This window comes from Trichoplusia ni, chromosome 9 (assembly GCF_003590095.1).
Source record: "Trichoplusia ni isolate ovarian cell line Hi5 chromosome 9, tn1, whole genome shotgun sequence".
NCBI lineage: Eukaryota > Metazoa > Arthropoda > Insecta > Lepidoptera > Noctuidae > Trichoplusia > Trichoplusia ni.
Genome location: NC_039486.1, coordinates 5,972,980 through 5,989,253, shown reverse-complemented (window position 1 = coordinate 5,989,253; position 16,274 = coordinate 5,972,980).

Genomic DNA, 16,274 nt, shown 5'->3' with positions numbered 1-16,274 from the left:
CGCCCTCCTACCACATTACAGTTCGTGTAAGTACGTTCGCTGAGCGTAAGGATCGCGCGGTAACTAATTCATTGCGTGCTCAAAAATGACTAAATCTATAAATATTAATCTCCGACGGTAGCGACTTCTTTAATATTAATTAACACGTTATTTTAAAATCATTATGCGACTTTGGTGGTACGGTGTTCCTTACACCCTGTATACCTCATCAATAATACTCATTGAAAAACGGTGTCTATAAAATGAGTTTTTAATGAGGTAAATGTGATATCTCAATATATAATCCCTGTATCACAGTAAAATGAGTTGAGACGGTGTACGGAATGTATGTTTATTCAATATTTACGTTCAATAAAATGCACAATAAACGTCGAGAGCCTGCAGAGTATATATCACGGGCGAGACACGAGGCAGACCAGAGTACGAGGGCTGTGTTCACTTTACAGTTCATTTCTATATCTTGTTCCATTACAATCTTATAGCTCATCTTTCTGCAATGCGAATAGAGTTGGCAGCAGGCCCGGAAGTTGGATTTACACTGCTTCTCTTTTTTTTTAGATTGCGGTAGTATCTTCGATGAAATATTAATAGGGCGTTGAAATTTGATTGCTTTCTTGCCTTAAGAGGGATTTTAAAACATAAATTAAGTAAGGATTTTATCAAATTAATTGATATTAAACGTTAAGAATTAGTACTTAGTACAGCTGAAATGTAATTTGAAGTTCTCGGATAAGATTTTAATATTTTAAAACTACTTCAAAGTCAGGTAACAGTTTTTATCATGTTCTGTAAGATTTTTGGCGCACAAACTTTTTTATTCAAAATATTTTTTGGTAGTTCGACGTTGGTTATAGAGTTTTAAACTTTTAATAAAAGAATATCGTTCCCCGCGCTGTTAAAAATACAAATTGCTGACCTAAACGAATTTTAGTTTGCGTGTAGAGTATTTTAGGTAAAACTTTTGACTGGGATTAAAAATTGTTAGTACAAGAAAAATCTTAAAACTTTTGTTTTTAATTTCTACTTCAGCCGAGTATTTCAAGTATCTGGCTATCACGGTTCATTAAATACAACCTAGTAACTAACGGAAGGACGGATACACAGCGGAGTCTCAATGACAAACGTTTCTTTTTTCAACCCTTGGGAAACAGAACCGTTAAAATCAGTCTGAAATTAAAATTGAATGAAAATTTGTAGTTCACAATAAATATAGCAAAAAACATTAATGGTTTAGCAAGAACATCACAAGAAACAACTACAATAGTCCAGTAACCAGACCTCACAAGTAAAACTTATACTTACCATTAAACAAACACCATCCAATTACAACATAAAATTGAAATCCATACATCTATACGTTTTCATAAAATTGGGGTGTCTGTTTTTAATATTGGAATAACATGCATATGAATATATACGGTAAATAATATATAGATTGTCCGTCTCTATGTTTTTCCGGCTTATCTCTGAAGTGGCTGGACTGATAATGACGGGGCTTTTATTTCCAGCGTATTTAATGAAGATCAACTTGGCTACTTTAATTTTAGAACAATAAAGCTATGATGCAAAAATAAAAAAAAAATAAACAACTAAGTAATTCATTTTATTTTAATGATATTCAAAATAGGGAAGCGAACGAAGTCGAGGGTACACCTAGTCAGAAATATAATACAAAGCAATCTATTTAACTCGTCGACTGATTAATTAATATTGACTTAAATGTTCGCTATACGTAAGTACTTTGTTTTAATCCGCAGGACGTAATAAGATGCCAATTAGGGTTTGACGTGCGATAGCATTAATTTACTTGTAAGCAATAAAGTGATTAGTCAGTATTCATTGGTAAGACTGATGTCGATTGGTCTTATTAGTTTTAAGACTTACGTGTTAAACTATTTGTGATTAAATGATCGGGAGTGCCGACTAGTTTCGGATCCAACCGGTGTTCTTAATCATGAGCTGACGCGGCGGGGTCCGTTTGGGTCCGAAAGTAGTCGGGCAGTTCCGTTGAATACGCGTGAGTAAACCGTTGCATCATTTAATAATGAAACTCAGAATAGTTACTACAAAAAAATGTGGTTAGGAGTAACTCAATATTGTAGATTACTGAATATCAATAAAAGATTTATTAATGTATAGTCTCGTATTTTAAGGGTTCAATGTTTTTATTTTTATCAGAGCTATACTATAGCAGTTTTTTTAATCTCTAGTTATAGGCAAATCAACTGGCGGATAAAAAATATCAATCCGTATACCCCGTTGATAACAAACGTTTACAATTTTAAATGAGTTTATAGAAATCTTATTTTCACACGGCTCCAGTAAGATTTCGTTATCTGCAAGTTGTAGATTTTTTACTCTCTTTTATTGAAAAACATGGTTTCTTGAATATTATGTAATGCGGGTTCAAACAAAAAATAAAACTTATATACAGATTATTTCTTTATACAATATTTAATTAAGATATTTGATATTTGTAGTTTCTTTCTTAATAAGCCCTCTTTTGAAGGAAAATAAAATTGATTTTATTAGTTGTTGATGACAAAAGTAAAAGGAAGGAAAAGCCACAAAATACATTTCTATTAAATTTGATTGACAAACGGGTAATCTTCTTAACCACATCAATCATCAACCCAATTATCTTAGCCAATATGAAGATCTACATCTTCTGAGAGATGTCTTACTTGAGTTAAGCGGCTTATTTCTCTGCATAACATTAAAATAATGAGCGTATCTTACAATGCACACAGCTAATAATAGTATTGTTAGTATATAATAGCGAAATTCTGAAGTACTTGCACTTCACTACGCCGCGTACAGCACTATCGTGATTCTATAGTAGCAACAGTACTTTAAGAGGTGGTTAGCGATTACAAATATTTTAAACAAGCTGTTGCCCGCGTTTTCTTCTACTTGGTTAGAAGACCTTGAACCGTTTTCGCAGCGCACGCAACGGAAGCCCTCGAAGATGAATAATTTTCCCTGTTTTTTCCACATTTTCCATTGTATCTTCGCTCCTATTAGTCGCAGCGTGATGACATATAGCCTAAAACCTTCCTCGATGAATGGTCTATTGAACAAAAAAGATTTTTTCAATTTGAACCAGTAGTTCCTGAGATTAGCGCGTTCAAATAAACATACTCTTCAGCTTTATAATATTAGTATAGATATGTACATTTAACAATATTTACAATCCAGAGAGTCTACCTAAGAACTGGTCATAAGCGATTCTCACTAGTGGAGAATGAGCTAAGGAAAGAAACCAGAAAAAAATATTGGTCACCCATCGTATTTAATACCGCAGTTATGTAATTTGGAAATCTTCGTCATTGTTTTACGTCACGTTGTTTTTAATCGCGTTTCATGTAAACAGAGTTTTAAAGTACCTGAACAAAGTGAGGAATACATAAATACTTTTTGGTTACAACCTCTGCAAATGGAATAACAGTCTGATACACTGATAGCAAACTTCTTAGATGACATGTTTTTGTCACAGATGTTTCGGGACGAGGCCGCCTTGATGACGACTCACCCCTTACTTTATTATACATAATCAACTTTCAGACAAACAACAGCTGGCTAAGAGATCCTTGGTATTACGAGTCACATGTTGTTAGATGAACCTTAGCAATTATATTAGGTTATATACACATAATGTGTAAATGAATTATTCCAAACTTCCACAGGAGAGGATTTAAAATCATTGAATTCTGATTGATTATAATTATTATTATTCAACTTAAACTGCATCGGCATAATCAAAATATATCCTAAACTTAATTAAACATTAAATTGCATTAGTAATACGTAATAATGTTAAGACACAGACACAATACTTAAAATCGACGTGTCTAAGTCATGTATTAAAAATTACTGCGGAAAAAAACATTTTTAAGTTAAAAACATAAAACCAAACAAAAAGGAGGTCTAAACAGGTGCAAAAACAAAAAAAAACAAAAAACTTCTCAGCGGTAAACGTAAATGAAAAATGCAGATTGATGAACGCTCTATACCGCGTTTAAATTACCTTCCAACTTCTTATTAGTTATGATTTTATTAAAACTTGGCCTATTAACTTCCAGTTGTACACCAAAGTTCGGATTAGGTATCCAGTTAAGGCTATTGCGCAATAACTAAACCGGTAATAGCCCCAACTTTCTACCATTATTATTTACGGTCAGGTATACTCCAAGATTTTCTTTTATCTTCAGTACTAATCATGAAGATAATTTTGTGGTACAACAAAAAGTACTTATATAACCTATTTCATACATTTATTGTGAATGGGAAGTTATTTTATCTGTTTAGTCTGCATTTCCATGTAAACCCCTGAACCGATTTTAGTGAAACTTGGTAATAATACTGTAAGATATTTTGCAATACGATGGCCTGACAACAGAAATCTGAATACTTAAGAACAAAATCGTTAATTCCTAGTCATTTGACGGGCCTGTTGGTCTAGTGGTTAGTGACCCTGACTGCTATACCGGAGGTCGTGGGTTCGATTCCCACCCAGGACAAATGTTTGTGTGATGAGCACGATCATTTGTTCTGTGTCTGGGTGTAATTTATCTATATTATGTATGTATTTAGAAATATATAAGTATGTTTATCAGTTGTCTAGTACTCATAATACAAGCTCTGCTTAGTTTGAGACTAGATGGTGTTGTGTGAATGTTGTCCAATATTATATTATTATATATTATAAATACGAAAATGACATATAATGCATGTTGAAGACTATGTGGTTTGATAGACATTGTAGGGCAATTGTATACGAGTCTACTACTATAGTCCAGTTTTCTTTGGACTAAAAATAATAATAAAATTACTTTGCGTTAAACAGTTTGAAAAGGAACATAAAACGTGAGAACATTATTTTGACATTTAGTTTGTTTTTTTTTAAAATTTAAAACATGAAGCTTAACGAGTAAACGGAACATAAAGACATTTGAACTGAAATGAAACGGAACTCTGCAATTAGACTTTATATGGGTGCAATTGTTACCGCTTGCTACAATTGGTGATACTACCAAGGAAACAAAGATGAATAACTTTTACGAAATGTAAATTAATACAACAGTCAATTAGCTAATCAATAAATGCAGTTTACATAATGGAACCAGCTTATAGAATTGCCACAGCTAGGCATAGGCCTCCTGAGACGAAGAAAAGTTTTGGGCATTGATTACCTCGATTACTGTGGGTTAGCGATTTCTGATTCCAAAATTTAGAATTCAGGCTGCCGCACATTGATGGTATTTATTTGAAGCGGTTTTTTCTTTTTTTAAGACTTTTCACTATGGAATTCTTAATCTTACATTTTACAAACATTAAAGTGACTGCGAAATATACCCAGACTCAGGGGCAGCATTCGTGGATCCCACACCGCTTTTCCTGCGAGGGGATCGAACAGTGCGTAGTGGGTTTCAACCACTCGGCTATCTGTATAAATGTACCACACAACAACGTCTTACAAGCGTTGTTTGACAGAATCTTTAAACTATCTTGATAAACGATCCATATTTGAGCTAAAAACAAAATTCTCTCTGGAGTCATTCAGTGATATAAAAATATCACAAACATAACAAAAATGGCATTTATTTTCTACGAGTAATACTTCTCTAACATATCACTTCCGTTCATTTGACCAATTATATCAGCTATGTACTATATAATAAGGTATAATTCTATTTCTTTTGAAACCCAATAGACTTTAAAAAGTGATGAATCACGAAGCATGTCGTCACCTTACTGATGTACATACGCCCTTTAAATACCAAGAATGAGGCTTCCTTCATGTCGGAATTTTCATAAGCGGACGCTGTCATTAATAATAATTAGTGTGCGCCGAATAATATAAGCTGAGTGGTTTGGCCTATTTACAGATTATAGGCCTCTATTCCATCACCAATATTATAAATATGAAACTTATTTTGCCTGTCCATTCAAGTTTCTGCATGTTACGATTTGACTGCTAAAATACTGAATCGATTTTGATGGGATTTCGAAAAGTGGATAGGTTACTTTTTTTTTTAAAACCATATTTTATATTCTAAATCTGCGAGAAAAAGCTTACATTACTATAGCACTTTTAGTGCCATTTTTGCATACATGTCTCATGTTGCTCAGTAATGTTCAGAGCTCATATTTATTGCACGCAGGATGCATATTAGGTAAATAACGTGTATGAGCTCGCCTTGTTTGTATTGTGTTATACGTTAGGGAACTGTTTGTTTACTTCAATGAGACTGTATACGTTTCTGAGCTTTTACGTATATAAACAATCCTTTGGGTGTAATTTTCGAAAGTGATAAAACCCGTCAAGTGTGAGTCGAACTAGCGATTTTGGGTTCTGTAGGAATAAAAAAGAACAACAATTTTGTAAAAAAAAGTCAGTGATCAAATTCATGTATACCAATGTACATTGCTTAAAGTCAAAGTTTATTGTCATTATATTAGTCATTAATGGTTAATATGTGGTTTACTTACATACATAAAGCTTTCTCTACTGAAAAAAATACATACGTGTCGGTTAAAATTCTTTAAATAGTATTTAAATTCTAAGTATATATACAGTAATGAGAAATAACTCATTGCAATTTTATATAACGAGGAAGAATTACTTCAAATGGTATTCGATAAAAAAATGTGAAACCAATAAATTGACGAATGCAGCTGAACTTTATTTTATTTATTGTTTACCGAAAACATATAAAAACCGTAATCCTTTTGCTAGCATTTGTCAAATGTTACATGGAATGGAACAAACATGCACAGGCAATTTGACTTGTGAATAAAAACCGAAAAATATTCGTTAGAAATAAATGAACAACTATGACGGAGACAAAGCATTTTAGTGCTCACATTTTTAGGTTACCAGTTTTAACACGAATCGGTGACTAGGTTTCTAGTTACTCGAAAGTTTCGAACACAGATTGCATCAATCGACATTTTTTCTATCGTTTTCGTGACATTCACGGATAGCCAAGTTGTTATACGAATAAAGGCTACCGTATGCGACGTGTCGAGGGTTTGATTCCTGAGCATTTGTGTAATCCATCAACGCTTGTTCTTAGTCTGAGTGTCTTTGTATCTGTGACTTGAATGTTAATGAAAGCACGAGACAGGGATGAAATATACTACAGCGGTAATCGCTTTAAAAAAATATCGAGTGCTTGTAGAATAGGTCGTTTTGACCACACCTAGTTGCCGTCATAGTGAAATTAAAATTACCTGCGTCGAATCGGCTAAGAGGCTTTTGTCGATGGGTTATTGATATTAGATCGATGTAGGTGTGTCGGCATCGACGTCATCAATAACCGTGCGTGGTACGAACATGACCAGCGGACAAAGGAAGTTAGCCTTTACAATACACGAGGGGAACTTTGCATGTGTGAATTGTTTATTGAAAAATTACCATTGGATAAATGATTGTTCGGAGCGTTGAAAGGTTTTCCATTATTCCACGACACACACAAACATAGGTACTCGTACTTTTTCATTACGTTATTCAAATAAATGGAAAATGCGTACCGGTAATCAATCTGTACTGAATTCTGGTGATAATGCAGGGTTTATGGGTAGTGTTTTAAAGTATATATTTGCTTTTATTTTATTTTTTTACGTGTTTATTCTTCTATGGACAAAGATACCCAGATTCAGCACAAGCATTCGTGGATCACACAAACGCTTGTCCTACGTGGTAATCGAATCCACAACACGTTGGACACATTGATTTTGATGAACTATTTAATGATTTTTAGGGTTCCGTACCTCAAAAGGAAAAAACGGAACCCTTATAGGATCACTTTGTCCGTCCGTCCGTCTGTCAAGACCCTTTTTCTCGGGAACGCGTGGAGGTATGAAGCTGAAATTTATATCAATTACTCAGGTCTACTGTCCCTTGAAGCTGTGAAAAAATCAAACTTCTAAGGCAACGCAATCAAAAGATACAGCCGTTTATGCCACAAATTTTCGACACTTGCAAGGGAATCAAAACCTACAGGGTGCTTCCCGTGAACTCAGAATCTTGAAATTTGGTACGAAGCAACGTCTTATACCATAGATAAAGGAAAAATTACAAAAACCATAAATTTTTAGTTACATCACATAATATTTTTTTTTTTAATAATTTTAAACTTACTACCTATTTCCTCATAAACGCGTAGAGGTATTAAATTGAAATTCATACCAAATACTCAAGTCTATAATACCTTTAAGCTGTAACAAAATCAAACTTCTATGTCAAGGCAATCAAAAGAAACAGCAATTTAAGCTGCATATTTTGAAACTCGCACGTACTCGCAAGGGAATCAAAACCTAAAGGGTACTTCCAGTCGACCTAGAATCTTGAAATTTGGCATGAAGCAACGTTTTATAGCACACATAAAGGAAAAATTCCGAAAACCTTAAATTTTTAGTTACATTACAAAATATATATTTATATGACTCGATTGTCGTAATGAACGAACTTTGTAAACCTTGCAGGTTTGTACGGAACCCTCGGTGCGCGAGTCCGACTCGCACTTGTCCGGTTTTTATTTACTAACCACAAATTTTATTGATAATTCTTAAGTAAACAAGATTATTAGAAAAATCTTTTTAAATTCGATTACTTCTGAAACGGAAATTTGATTTGAAACTGTAAAAACACGTATAAAAATAAATGTACACAGACACAGCACCTCCAAGCTCCAAGCCAATATATAATACGAGCACAGTGTAACCGAATGCAAAATGAAATAGCACGCGAAACTTCGCGGCAAGAACGTCTCTCGAAATCCTACCAAAGAATACCATCATCCGATTTTCTGCCAGCTTACTGTAAATAAGAAAATTCATTCGAACTGCGTCGTTAAACGTAATCGAGCGTCGTGGAAAGTATTAAAGAAGCAGACGCTATATTGCATAAGTTAAGATGTTACAATGGAAACTTTGAGTACAGCACCAAGTGTGCGCAATTCCTCTTTGGCAAAATACGTCCCCACTCATCAGGCGAAGTGAAGTTATGTAACGTTTATACGACGTTCTTACAGTCAGCAGTTAAAACAATCTTATGCCCGTTCAATTGTTTTACCTAATTGTTAAATTATATTTCTGTCGTTCTATCTACGAAGGTACTTTTACCTTCGTAGTTTTCTTTAAACATTTACTTTGTCACAGTACGATTATTGTTTTTGAATGGTAAAGTTCTTTTTGTTTTTTTTTAACCTCAGTAGTGTTCGACTAAATCATTGAAACGATTTGCAAAAAGCTTCGGCAAAGAAAACAACTAAATAATGTAAACTAGTGGTCTATCAAGATATTTAAAAGCCACTTTTTCTTCCCTCGAATATATTTCTGAATAGAACCTTATCATTAATTTTTGTTTTTTTACGCATACATTCACGAGAAAAAGCCTTCATCAATGCATAACTATAACTAATGCCATATACGTTTATAAAGAAAAGAAATAATGAATAGCAAACAGCTGTGTGGTTGTACTGGAATGCTTCACTCGAACATACCTCGCAGGTCTTTTGTGATGCGATAATACCGTTCCACGTTGTATTTTAGTTAGTGTTAGTGCGGTCCTAAACAAACAACCTCCTGACAAAGATAAAGACGCTTACTACTTATGCTTAAGCCTTATAAGCTTATATCAAAGCTAAGAACGATAATTAAATTAAATAGAATACACGTATTACGCAATCATTTCCAAAAGTAAATAAACATCTAAAGGTTTGTCCTGTTTACCATTAAAAGAGTTCTCGAATCAATTTTCTTTGAGAATCAATTCCTTAAATCCTTGCCTTGTCTCTCGTTAGAATTGTTGGATTATTAAAGCTTGCAGCTCTTTCAACCCTCTCTGTTTTTGTTCGTTGAATATTTTAGCCCGTTAATTGGTTAGTTGATTTACCATTGTTTTCTAAAGAATTATAGATTCATGCTAATGTAGGTACGTACTTATAGATGCACGAGTAGCTACCTGACGTCTCATTACGGAGGGGAGCCGTCTCGAGAGGTAAATATTAGTGTAAGCGCAGCACATGTCAGCTGTAATGTTTGAATAATGAACGCCATGTATATGTAAAGGAGGCTATTGCGAAAACTTGTGCTAGTAATTTTCCTTAATATTAACGAAGAACGAAAGCAGTGTTTTTATGTTCTTAGGATTAAATATATAAAGAAAGATATGGGTGTAATGAAAGAGATTTTCGTTCAATACAGAGACAAACATCTTTGTATTTCCACCATTGATATTCGCCGGGCGGGATGGAAGTTGGTGCGTTTGTTTCGCTACATTTAGCCAGCGTCGCTCGCTGCTACATTTCATTAGTGCCTCCTCCCTTTTCGATATTGTTCTGCTTGTGTTTATTGCGTGTACGTATAGATTAATTAATTTGCGTTATTGATTTTTATTACTGCAAATAAAGGGATAACGGTGTGTAGATAGTCACGTAGATTGAATATTTTTATTTAGTATTCACGTCGGGAGTTGTTTGTTCTGTTTTCTCTATGAACAGTATATGAATGAGTTGTCTAGCGATAGTCGTTTCATTAATGATTATTCTACATATCTAAGTATTCAAGTATTCTCATTCCAGTATAATGTTACAGCCAAAGTTATGTTGATTAAAATTTGTAATTAACGTTTAACTTTCAAACAGACACTGAAAGATAATTGTGCGTTGTGTTCACATAAAATATGGAAGGTCTTAGATATACGGACTTTATACATATAGTAGGTTGTAAATCAAGTGCTAGGTTACTTAAAAGCCATTACGAACTCTTAACATACATAAAATTAAAGTCGAAAGATTGGCTTGTGGGAGGCGTCGTTGTAATCTCTGACTCGAATATTTAGGTAATAAAAACACTCTGAAACATACAGATCGCTAAATTACTTTAAGCTTTTAATCCTATTTTAAAAATAACTTTAGTTCATTCAGTTTGATTACGACAATACCGTGTAAAAGCGAGGAAAGTATTCATGGAAACAAATGAAAGGTAAGAAAACAAGATAAAGAGGTCGATAGGTAATTTACATCAATGTCATCGGTAAGGGAGTAAGGCTGGTCACACACGGATGTCATGTAACAACCTCTTTAGTGCATACTGCTAATAAGAACACGAAACTGGTAACTCCAATAGCTGCTGTCAAATTATGAAACCGTTCAAGTGAGTGTCAGAATCCAGGCACTGACGGTTTCGTACAGTTAGACTGAAGGTTTCTCTTAAATTTAATTGCCACCCATCCAATTCACAGTAACAGTTGCTTAATATTGATCTTAATTGTTATTATTTGTTGTTAAAGTGACAACTGATATGCTTCATCTGCTTCATTTTAACAGTCTGGCTATCACAGTTCAAGAGATACAGTCTGGTCATAGACGAACGGAGAGCGGTGCCTTTGGTGGTGCGGTGGTATTTGTGGGATTTGGTGTACATGACGTGCATTGGAGAACAGTGACGAATAGCTAAGCGAGGTTGCCGTAGCGAGGAGTCTGTCTATGCTAGTCTTCGGTCGCTGCAAGAAGGGAAATATTCGAGTGTTTCAAATAAAATTAAACTGAATTGTCAAACAACGTTGATGCTTATTACTTAGTAATTATAATTTGAAAACATAAAACCAAAATAATTTTAAAAAGACAATACATGCAATATACTGTAATAGACAGCTTAAAGTAGTTGATGCTGAATGCCTGATATAATTCGTGTATACCTAGCCTTACTCTTAGTAAATATCTGCTTCTTTCATTTATCTTAGTAAAAAACCGACCGACGTTTTTCTGTCGCCCACATTTGCTTCGTAATTTAGCTGTAAGGCATTGTAATTTGTAGTATTATTCGAACATATATTTAATGCCTAAACATTATTGGTATGTTGACTAAACATGACGATATTGGTAATACTTTTTTGCATTTTTACAGTGGAGAGTCGCATACAGTGGAAAGTCTGCCTCAAATACCTCGTTCGGTTTGATTTTAACTACAACATTGCATATACTGTGATTTTATTGATGCGTTCATAACTACTGACAAGATTGTATATTTATGTTTCTTCCGAATTAGGTACGTATGTAGGCATAGTGTTATACTAATCTAGAATGAATTAAATGAATCTTTTATATTAACAGATTATATTAAAATTTGACAAGCACAATGTACCCTGGTTTTAGATACAGGCTTCTTCCAAAGATGTCCGATGTCAAAGATATTGATGTGTCTCTATCTTGTGCTACGTCAACCAAGTTTGGGCCAGCTGTTAGTCTGAGGTAGACGACCTCAGACTTAGTGGTCACCCTTATTTTTTTTCCTTGTTTGGCTGTTCGATGTGGCCTTCTTTCCTTAAATTTGTAACAAATATCCGTTCATTAACTGTAGAGTTGGCGTAATAGTGACAGAGGTACAAAGCAAAATACGAGAATCTATTCAATACTCAATTTCTTACAATATTGTCTTATTAAATAAACAAACAGACGACACAATAGGTAGGATTCTGTTCTTTGAGTGTTTGAACGCTCCAGTACTCTACACCACAGAACATTACTACTTAACTATCCGTTGCAGCCCACCCACTCGGGTTTAGCAAGAATACTAGAGATGTGACGGTAACGTCGATAGAAATAAAACAATTTAAAATATATTTTAAGATGAGGTTTATTAAAGAAATAGTTTTAGTGCATTTCCAAGTGAAATATTTTTTTGTTAAACAGCTAAAGGTCCTCAGTGAAGTACATTTTTTAGTAGCTTGATTGAATCGCTGAAATGGCAATGATTTCAGTTCTGACAAGTGACACGACTTTGACTTTAAAATTCAAAATGCAAATTGAATTGCATTTTGCTGCTTTATTTTTTATATAAGCGGCTTTAGATCCCACTGCTGGGCAAAGGGCTTCCTCTTTCCTTTTCAGACCTCTCTATCTTTTGATTTTCTGGCAACGCCTGCCTCGCTTATTTGATCACTTGTCACACCACCTTCGCCACTCAGCGAAGATGTCTTTCCTCTGCTATCCATTTTTGATAGATAAGTTTTAACACTTTTTAAATAAAAAGTGTAAAGACACATCCGTCAAAACTTATACAATATCGATACGAGGCAACACAAAGACGAAACTAAATCGAGTAAGTTCCCTGTGTTCCCACACAGTGTAGAACACATTGTCAGTATGCTAGATAGGCACAATGAGCTATGAAATTCATCATGCAGCTACGTAGCGCTTTGTTTGATCATGATTAAGATGTTACGGGTTTTGAATGGATCGTCGCTCGTGTATTAATCAGACCGCTCCCAAATCGTCTATTAATCAAGTTTAAGCATCTGGATGACAACGAACTGTCAGCTTAAGTAGTGTTTAGTTTACGACGCACTGTAAACAATCGTTTGCGGTAACTTGTCTCGGCTCACTGCCTTTATTGTTTAATGTTTACATGATTGTAATCATAAAGTTTGCGCGATATTAAGGAATTGGGAATGTGGAAACTGTAATTACGCGCTGTTTGCTTATTATTAAATTAGTTGGGCTTGTTTAGTTTGAAACTAATTTGTTAGATTTCTGTGTAATTTTGTTATAATTTCTCTTACATGTTGCATTTTCTTGTATATATGTTTTAAGTGTCATTAAATGCAGATGTACATTGACATATTTTTTATATGAAAATCTCGCCGCTTCTAATAAAATATACTCTAAGTTCTTTCTTGCCATACATTAGAATAGTCAGCAAATTGTCCATAAATGCAATAAAAGCGGTTACGGTTCATAAAAACCGCTTAATATCATCAAAAGTTCAGCTTCAATTGGTCGCAAAGCGCAAAAACGTTAAAGCCGTTATCCCAGTAAGCGCATTCGGCATTCCAAATCAACAATGACATTAACCCCCCTAGTGTGGCAATCAGAGAGTAAGTGGGAATTTCCGCGTCGTTTCATACGGCTCCCGGCTAAATGTTAAGAGTTCACTGCCGATGTATCTACGTAAGTAGGTACGTAGGCATGTACCGACCGCGCGACCCACTGGCCACAGGACCGCCGAGCTAAACCGGTACTCGCCTACTTGCGCACATTAAATGAACATTCGAAAAAACGACAAAATGTTTTCAACTTCTGAGATATTTCATTGGTCTGTAACAGTTTTTCAAATATCGAACTTCAGTTTTGAAATTTATTGCTATTATTGGTATTGAACCTTGAAGTTGTGATGTTCAATTGTTAACACAACGGTCTCCACAATAATGTTTTATTAATACTTGGCGATACGATTCATCTTTCATTCGTATAAGTTTCCGCTTTTAACACAAGTGGTTTTTCAAATTCACTTTCCAGATTAATTATTTTAAAAGTACTGAAAAACACGAACTATGAGAATAAGAAATAAAAAAAATTGTATGACATACGTGGGCTTTTACCTTTTGTTGTTTACACAGTACTGAAATTTTGTCAAAACTGACTTTTAGGTAGTGAAATGCTCTAGGTATTTAACAAATACGTACTACCTGGATTAGTCGACTTTTGTCAGCAAATGTTTATGCCGTATTTATCGTGTTACCACAGAGAGTATTTAGAGTACAGAATTACAAAGTTACAGCGTCAAAAGCGTTCGGTAGCTACCCATATAATTCTGTGGAACATTGTGGGTGCCTCCCGAACGCGAGCAATCCTCGTCAAACGCAAACGGAATACTATATAAAACGGGTCGAGGGCTTATTGACATAATGTATTATGAAAGCTATTTATTTTTAATAAGCTACGCTTTTATAGATTAAAGCTACCATTGATGGTATGCCAAACATTCATAAAACATATTTCTGTGTATATAAGAATCTAAACAGACTATAAATCTTTTAAGCTTCCTGAGTTATTTTGTGGGTCAATAACGTGATGAAATACAAATACTATGCAGGCTTTATTTAATATAGCGTAGTATACTCTAATTAATCAGAATGTAGTAAAATATGTACTTATCTTTCGGCCGGCTTTCAGTTTAACCACATTCAGTTCTATTTGCAGCATGTACGTCTGCCTGTCTGGTTTCCATATTCCATTGTACTAAGTACCAAAGTATTCCATAGAAAGACCTTATAAGAACGAAATCGTTGCCTAACTTCGATTATGTTTAGTATTTGTTTTATAAAATGGCGACAGGAATACATCTATGAAAATATCAACTGTCTCACTAACACAGTTCGTGAGATACAGCCTGTTGACAGACAGACAGCCCCAGGAATAGATTTTCTTTTTACCCTTTGTTAACCGCACCCTGATGAGGTACAAGAGGACTAAATTGTGCGTCTCAGTAATGCTTTTTCTTGAATCTACAATCATCTTTCCCATTATGCCTTTACAGTGTATTAAGATGCTTCTGATTTCTGGGAATCACTTATATTTCAGACAAAAAATTTATGAATCTATGTCGGGAAAGTATATTGATGTAAATGTTCATTATGTTTATTCACGGTTTACCCTTGTTAGAGGGTCATTACGAGTTCTAAAAAGGTTAAATGTTCGAAAATAAATTGTTTACTCGAAGTCTAAGGAGGATTATCAAAATATGCCGATTATTCCAATCAACGGTTTCGGGATTAGGTGCTTTTTTGCCTTTATATTGTTCAGTGTTCTGATTTATTTCTCATTAATAAAAATTATCCGTCTATATTTCTTTTAATTTCAAAATAACGTGTCGCTCATTACTTAGTTATTATGTTAGCTGTTTACAAGTTTGATAAAAATCGAAGGGGGTGTGGGGGGGGGGGGTGAAAGATGGGTAGAATAATTGAATGTCTTTAAATATGCTCAGTTTTTCAATTTAGCTCCAGAAAACAATTTTGCAGTTTTTCTACCTTAAAATATTGTGTCTTGGCTGGCAAAACCTTTGTTAATAAGAGCAGTTTCCTAAAGGAAACCTACATATTGGTACGCTGATTCTTGAATGGGCCTCTAAGATAAATATCTAGATGGTTCAATGGTTGTAAACAATGTAACGTACTGAAGTAGTTCTGACAGTTTCGACAGCAATCCTCTTTGCCCAGTGAGATGAGACTTGCCGCTTCTATTACACTCTATTCTATGTCTATATTCATTTGTGCAACCGGAAACAAAGACAGCAACGACCAGGTTTTGTATACATTAAATAATAAATGCTTCTTTAAATGTATTAGTTGAAAGAAAATGTTTCTTGTTTTAAATATGTAGCAAAAGAAAGGCAGTGTGAAAAACCAGTCAAGTTAGACTCGGAGTCGCAACACTCAGGGTTCCTTAAAATGAGCTGAGGAAAAACTAATTTGAGAATAAGTT